Genomic DNA, 8,897 nt, shown 5'->3' on the forward strand with positions numbered 1-8,897 from the left:
CATGTGGTGCTGGGGGATTGAACCGCGGTCCCTGATGCTTTTGCTAAGCTTGTTCTAAGTAGGTGCTTTAGACCACTGAGCCATCTCTCCAGCCCCTCAAATTTTATTTTAAAGTACAGTGTTGTATGTTCCTGCATTTCCAGGGTATCCGAAGCAATTTCAGTTTAATATTGCTGGTAACAATTATTAAAACTATTCTGGCTTAAAAGCAAGATAAAGCGATGCACATCAGCATCTCTTCCAATACTGAAGACAATATAGCACAAAATAAATATCTAAAACTGCATGTCTTCTGCCATCCAGTGTGTGTTTCAGCTCTTTAATGGACTAACAGTTGGCATTTAACCAAAAGAAAGATGAATTTTGATTCCACATTCTGACCCTTTATGTGGAGGTAAAATCTAGTCCTGATTATAAGGTAGAGCTTCCTCCCTCCCCCAGGGGAGGTATTTGAGGCAGGACTTTACTGTTTCATTTAGGATGTAGTTTAGCTCACCATGTAGACTAAGCTGTCCTCAAGCTCATTAGATTCTGTCTTCATCAGCCTCCTGAGCCCTGGAAATACCCGCTATAGCCCATACCCTGCTTAAGGTCATTTAACTGTGTGTAATCTGAAGTCAGATTTCAGAACATGATGCCCCAACTTTGAATGTCATCTCTCTGCATATTATACACAGGACAGCACCGGCTATCATATTGGCATTCATATTTTTTCATTCATTCACATGTTTGGAACAACACATATTGGGAATGTTTAGAGTCTCTGCTTGCGGAAAATAAAGCAGGGATCAAACATATTTGAAGAAAATCAGTTTTTCCCTTGTCATAGGGACTTGAAGATGTCACTTGACCTTTGTTCAGAAAATGGGGAAGGGGAGAATTTCCTTGGTCTGAGATTCTTAGAATATGGATAAGAAAGAGTAAAGTTAGAGAGGAAACAGCTGTTGCTTACATGGATATGCTGCTATCAAGCTTGCTTTTTGCTTTATTTTATATTGGGGAAGCAGAGTTAACCTGGGAGGTGTCATTTGAAAGGAGTGACACAAATGATACTTGTTTTGAATGCATATACCTCTGTGATCATAGAGTTAGGAATACTGTTGAGTGGGCAGTATGAAGAGATTGGCTGACTCCACACTACCATGGGTCAGGTATCTCTATAGTTTAAACGTGTATACCTCCATATATTTGGTGAGAAGTTAGAGACAATGAAAGCATAACCAAAATCAAAGTTATCTGAATCTGAAAATGAGACCTATTCTTAATCTGAATGGAAGAAATACTTAGCCATTTTCATAGAGGGAAGATGCTTCAACTTTTGGGGTAGAGATCAAGAAATATATCATGTAGGGTGTGTGTGTTTTCTGTCTTCATATTTCCTCTTAAGGAAACTTCTTGTAAGTTACAGTCTCATTGCCAATGCTCACTACTGTATTCTGATTCCTCCAACTGTATAAATCCATTACCTCATGGACATCTGCTGTCTTTTCCTGGTCTTCAGACTGGGATCTGATCAAAAGTTGGAATTAGCATACAATTGCTCCAAATGAGTCTTTGCAGTAGCATGAAAATCAGTGCCATATTTATCCCTATTATTACCATGAGATACCACATGAATCTTCTTTGATGTGCTTATAAGATGGGGAAATAAAATATATTTCCTTTTTAAAAAATAATCTTATTAACAGAAGACCCAATGATATTATGGGCTTCTGTACTCTTTTAGAATATTTTGCTGAGTTTACACACCTATAATATTCAACAACGGAACTTAAAAAAAAATTGGGGTATAACTATGAATGTCCATTTTGTATCTGTGTATTCAAAGTGGTTGGGATAGATATATAGTTGCATTCTCTTAATGAATAGAATGATTTTTTCTAATGGTGTTTGTAAGTAGGATCACAAGTCTGCATCTTGTACAGCAATTAACCACTGAGAAGAATGTATGCAGTGTATTATTTGTTGAAACTGTACTTTCGATTTGATTTGAAACTGTCTCATTGCTATATGTTTATCAATAAAACTTTGAAAAGAAAAAAAAAGTAAAGCCCTATTAATAAGCTGAGCTATAAAAGGCTTAAGTCAAAAACTTCTGACATTTCCTGACCAATGGATAACCCACTACCATTATGGACTACTGGATTATGTTGGATTATTTTACTGAGTTCATGACTCTGCAATACTTAAATGGCAATGGAATACTCACCTTTGAAAAAACTAAACAAAAAAGGGGTATAGAATTGAAGAACCATTTTATAATGAAAAAAATATATCTCTATCTATCTATCTATCTATCTATCTACCTATCTATATTTGTTTGTATATACAATATAGGATAAATATACAGATACTTTCTCTTAATTCAATGAGAAGAAATAATTGTACTAATAGTGTTTGGAAAGAATATCGTGGTAAAATCTTGTGCTATGAATAGCCACTAAGAATACAACAATATGCAATGTATTAATTATTGAAAGTGTTTTACTAACTTATATGGAAATTATCCCATTGCTACTTATTCTCAATAAAAATAACAAAAAAGAAATAATAAAAAAGAAAAAAAATAATCTTATTGCCAAAAAAAGAAATGAATAGCAATGACATAGCTTGAAAACCGATTACTAGCAGTTTCAATAATTAATACATTGCTTATTGTTGTCTTAGTGCTTACTCATTTTACTAGATGCCGACATGATATCCTGTCCACAAACATTATTAGAACAAATCTCTCTGTTCACTGAATTAAGAGAATGCAGTTGTATATCTATACTATTTTGAATATACATATACAAAGTGGTTATTCATTTGTATCCCCCTTTTTGTTTACTTTTGTCATATTTTTATGACAAAAAGGCCAACATTTTGGCCCTAGCCCTTCAAGGTCAGTGAAGACTCAAGAAATAGGAGAACCTGTACTGTGACATCGTGTAACTCAGTTGTGTCCCAAATTTTCTGAGCAAGGAGATTATGGAGACACAGAAGAAAGTTATCAACGATGGAGAGTGCGCTGAAGGGGAGTCACATGGAGAGAAAACATTTTCTCAGGCTTTCACAGACAGCAAATTGGTCAAGCAATGGTCATGACTCGTCCATATGGCTGACACTGACAAAGGATCAACAAACTGTGGTGCAGGGTTTCAGGATAAATGCTGAAGGGATTTGACTTACCTTATCCGATACCAAAGTCACATTTCTTGCTATATAGGATGACTCATACACATGGCTTACACTGACAAAGGATCTATAAACTGTGGTAGAGGGTTTCAGAATAAATCCTGAGGGGATTTGACTTACCTTATTTGATAGAAAAGTCACACTTCTTGTTTTAAAGAGCTTGCTTTATCTTGATCTTAACCATCCACCAGAAAAGTATACAAACAAGTTATATAAAGTAAAGCCATACTGGGGTAGGGGAGATAGCTCAGTGGAAGAATCTTTTCCCTGGGAAGTGCAAGGTCCTGAGTTCAATCCCTGGTTCTGCAAAAAAAGAAACAAAGAAACGCCATATTTACATGCTGAGCTTTAAAAATCTCAAGTCAACAACTGACATTGCCAGTCTTATGGAAAACCCACTACTATTATGGACTCCTGGACTATATTGGAATACTTTACTGATTTCACACACCTACAGGACAAGGATGTCCTCTATCACCACTCCTATTCACTATAGTTCCACAAACATTAGCGAGAGCCATTAGACAAGAGAGAGAAATAAAAGAAATAAGAATAGGTAAAGAAGTATAATTATCATTATTTGCAGATGACATGATACTTTACATAGAAGACCCAAAAAACTCCACCAAGAAGCTAATAGAATTGATACACAAATTGAGTAGCATAGCAGGATACAAAGTCAATACCCAAAAGTCAATAGCACTCCTCTACACAGATAACACTACACAAACACAGTGAGATGGAAATTAGAGAAACAATACCTTTTACAATAGCATGGTAGAAAATGAAATATCTTGAAATTAATCTTACTAAAGAAATCAAATATATTTTAAGGAAAATTACAGTAGTCTGAAAAGAGAGATCATAGAGGATTTCAGAAAATGGAAAGATATTGCCTGCTCCTGTATAGGAAGAACCAACATTGTGAAGATGGCCGTACTCCCAAAATTGCTGTACAGATTTATTTTCATGACATAATTTACCTATATAAAAACCTTTATGATATTCTGCAGAAACTATCTTGTAGAACTGATCTTTCTCCCTTTCAGTCAACACCTCCTGTGCCCCAACTTATCTGGTTTCAAAACCTGCATTCAAATTAACTGGGAAATCAAAAAATGGAATAAAATTCTCCACAGGTACAACTTACCGCACCACAGACCATGAAAAAGTAATAATCTTCCAAATTAGAATAGCCTAACACCAGACATTTTCACTTCTATTTTTATTATTATATATATTTATATTTATATTTATATTTATATTTATATTTATATTTATATATGATAGCTCAGTGGATTAAAGCATCTGCTTAGGCAGAGAGCAGTGGTCAAGGTTCAATCCCCGGCGTGCTGTGCCAGTAATGCCCGCGGAGAGCACTGAGACAGTGATTGAGGCTGGGCATGGTGATGCTTGCCCATAATCCCGGCACTTGGGAGGCTGAGCACAGGAAAGTTTCTACAAGTCCAGTGTATGTAGTGAGATGCTGTAGACCCTGTAGACCCTGTTTGAAATACAGAATAAAACATACAGCAATTCTTCCACAACTATTCATTGAAAAAGTAACTTAAAGAGTGCTCTAAAATTCAAATCCAGCGACGTACTTTACTTGATTTTAAAACCTAACTAGGACCTAATATAAAAGGAAATCATAGACCAACATACTTGATGAACGTAAATTGCAAAATTGATAATAAAAAGGAAACAATTTAACTACTCATTAACAAGATTATAGAGTGTGATCAAAATTTGTTTAATTGAAAGATACAAAAGTGGTTCAATATATGAAAATCATTAAAAACAATACATAAGTAATGCTAAGAATAAAAATCACATGATCATTTCAATTGAAGATGAAAAAATCTTAGGCAATATTGATCAGCTCTTAACAATAATAGCCCTAATGAACTATCTGCTGAAGTTTCATTCCTTCAGTACAGTACAATATTTCTTCTGTACAGTAAAGGTATGGGTGGCAAACACCCAGCAACATTATTTGAAATGGGAAAGGACTTAAAAGTCTCAAACCAAAATAAGGCAAAAACAGCCCCTGTAACTGCTCTATTCTTATGATTTTTGAAACAGGGTCTCACTATGTAGGCCAGACTAGCTTTATCCATTCCATGATCCTCTTACATAGTCCTGTGCTTAGAGGAGTGCTTCACCATGCTTGCCTTATTAAATACACACTTTAAAAGTTTGGCTAGAAAAGAAATAAAATTGAGAGACATAGGAAATGAGGTCAAATTGTGTTGTATGCATTTGTAGAAGATGTGATTCTATACTTACTAGTCCATACAGACTCTACTAAAATGTATTTAGAGCTGATAAACCAAGTCTGAAAACTATTAGGTATAAAATCAATGTTAATATGAATAGGTTTAATATTCGCCAATAATGGACTAGCTGAGAAATAGATAAGAGAAAGCAATTCCACTCACAATAACTTTAAATATAAAATATTTAGGGTTTACTATAAGCAAAGTGCAGAGAGAAATCAACAATGAAAAGCTCAAAACATTAAATTAAGCAATTGCATTGCCAGTTAAACAAAAGACCCAATGCTATTATGGGCTACTGGACACTTTTAGAATATTTTGCTGAGTTTACACACCTATAATATTCAAATAATGGAACTTAGAAACAAAGGTATACAGATGAATGTCCATTTTGTATCTGTGTATTCAAAGTGGTTAGGATACATATATAGTTACATTCTCTGAATGAATAGAATGATTTGTTCTAATGGTGTTTGTAAATAGGATCTCAAGTCCGCATCTTGTACAGCAATTAACCACTAAGAAGAATATATTCAGTGTGTTAGTTATTGAAACTGTCCTACCAATTTGATTTGAAACTGTCTCATTGCTATCTGTTTATCAATAAAATTATGAAAAATAAATAAATGAACGAATAAATAAATAAATAAATTAAGCAATTGAAGAAGTCACAAGAAGATGCAGAGACTTCCCATGTACACAGACTGGCAGAATTAATATTGTCCAAATGTCTGTGTTACAAAAAGTAATCTAAATGTTCATTCCAGTTCTCACTGAATACAAATTTTCACAGAAACAATATGTTAAAATTTATTTAGAATCACAAAAGAATCAGCATCCAAAGCTACCCTAAGCAAAAAATTGCAAATCTTGTAACATCTGATTGAAACTTTACACAAAACTATAGTATTATCTTTTATTTTACACTGGCATAAAAATAGGCATTTAGACAAAGGCATGCAAAAAAGGACACAAAGAGAAAGAGCTATAGCCATCTGTTCTGGATAGATGGACAAAAATACACACTGGAGAAAAGAAAACATCTTTAACAAATGGTTCTACAAATACAGGATGTCCATTGGTAGACAATTGAAAATAGAGTATCTCCCACTATGTATAAATCATTTCCAAATTACTGAAAGAACTATATATGCTGAAGACTAGGGGAGCCACACGAAGCCCCACATAGGTAAAGCTTTCTGAATAGGAGGCCAATAGCAGAGGAGAAATTAGCAAGAATCCACAAATGAGAGTAGATTACAATGGAAAAAAAATTTAATAAGTTGCTGAATTTGAGGAAGATTTTACCAGCTACTATTTTAACATAGCATTAATATTCAAAGAATTAAAATCACTAAACACATCAGTCAATAAATGGGACAGTGAATGAAAATACAAATCTCAAAATTGGAATTAGAATAAGAATATAATATTTTCAACATTTTTGATCATTAGTAAAATACAAATCAAACGTTTACTATCTTCTATCTCAACCTGATCAGAAAGAGTGATAAGAAATTAAAAACCGTTAAATGTTTGTGTGGATGTGGATAACAAAGACCCCTTACACATTGCTCTTAGGAATATAAGAGAATACACTCTTGAAATCAGTATGGTGGTTCCTAAAGAAACCTCAAACAAGAGCTATCATTTGACCCAAATATAGCACTTCTTCCTGTAGGCTAAAGCAGTCTGCACACTAAGGAAAATGTGCATTATCATATTAGTTAAAGTACAAATCATAAGAGGCAAGATATGGAACCAGAGGAGGTTTCCTTTAAGAGATTCATGGATAAAAGAAATACAGTCTGTATTCGTACCATTTTGGCATGGTTGTTAAGAAAAGTTGTAGAAGATGCTATGATATCCCTTTGTAGACCAGAATATCAGTCTTCATTTGTTTTATGTATTTTATTCAGGGTCTTCAGGGTGTCACTCCACAGATCTAACTCGTAGTGGTGCTCCTGTTTTCAGCCTCCCAGGTGCTAGGATTACAGGCGTGCATCACCAAACACAGTTTCGGGCACATCTCAGTGCATCCTGAGGGTGTGGACAGCACAGCATGCTGGGATTGAATCCAGCCTCTGAATCTCTCTAAAAAGATACTTTAATCCGCTGAACTATCTGGCCAGCCCTCAGTCTTCAATTTTTATCCAAAGAGACCATAAACATATGTTGAGAAGTAATGTTTAGTAAGTGGTGTGGAGAAAATGACTTACTTTGTAAGAGAATGAATTTAGTTCAGTATCCCTAACTGCACTGAAATCAATTTAAAATGGATCAAACACCTAGATACAAAAACTGAAGCATGCGATATATTGGAAATTCTTACATCCACTTACCTATAAAGGATTTGAGTTTGTCTTGTCTTTATAGCTGAGTAGTAGTCCATTGTATAAGTACACCACATTTCTTTTCATCTATTGTTCAAGTGATGGACATTTTGGTTGCTTCCAAGATCTGGTTATAACCAATTGTGCTGGTGTAAATATGGGTGCACATATATCACTGTGGTGTGATGTTTTTGCTTTTTTTCTGAAAATACCCAGAAGAGGAATGCCTGAGTTGAATTAGATTTCCAATCCTAGATTTTTGAGTAGTTTTCCCAGTGATTTTCTTAGTGGGTATGCCAGTCTACATTCCCACCTACAGGCTACACTCATGAGTGAGATAAATCAGACCCACATGTGTAAATATTCTATTGTTGCCCTTGTGTAAGAACCTGAAAATATACTTATGGAAAACAAAGTGGTTTAATTTTCTGTTTGATTCAGATAACTCTAAGTACCTCTGAAATTACTCAAGATAGAAAGTCCAAGTAACCTTTTAAAAACTGTTTTTATTTAATTCTATCCAATTATTTGATATTTCTCTGACACTTTTGTTGTATTTGTTAAATACATATTAAGCACCTAATTTACCTCAGTGTCTATAGATATGGAAGTTAGATTCTATACATTGGGTCGTTAAGAACATTCTATAAAACTGCACATAAAGTTACATAAATTTGTCTAGTTCAAAATAAGGATTTTGTTTTTAAATTTTTCTTTTATGTATTTGGTACAGAGTCTTATTGCAGAGTTCAGATTCATAATGATCCTATTGTTTTCAGCCTCTACAGCACTGGTATTGCTGGCTCAGTGTGCCTGGGGACAGGCCCGACACATCCTGCTGTACTGAGTATCGAACCCTGGTCCCTGTGCTTGTCTAAGCAAGCACTTAGTCCACCGAGCCCTCTGACCAGCCCCACAATAGAGCTTTTCATTTTGATCCTACTGTGAAAACTACAATTTAATTCCAAAGGACAATGAGTAGAAGAATATACTTATTGATATTGATGTTTTGAAACCTTAAATCCAGAGTCCTTAAGTCTTTTATGTAGAAAAAACCTTTTTTGTCTTCTTTTGAAAAGAGTTTTTCATCTATATCTATATCTATATC

This window comes from Octodon degus, unplaced genomic scaffold (assembly GCF_000260255.1).
Source record: "Octodon degus isolate 3935 unplaced genomic scaffold, OctDeg1.0 scaffold00206, whole genome shotgun sequence".
In the NCBI taxonomy this organism is placed as follows: domain Eukaryota; kingdom Metazoa; phylum Chordata; class Mammalia; order Rodentia; family Octodontidae; genus Octodon; species Octodon degus.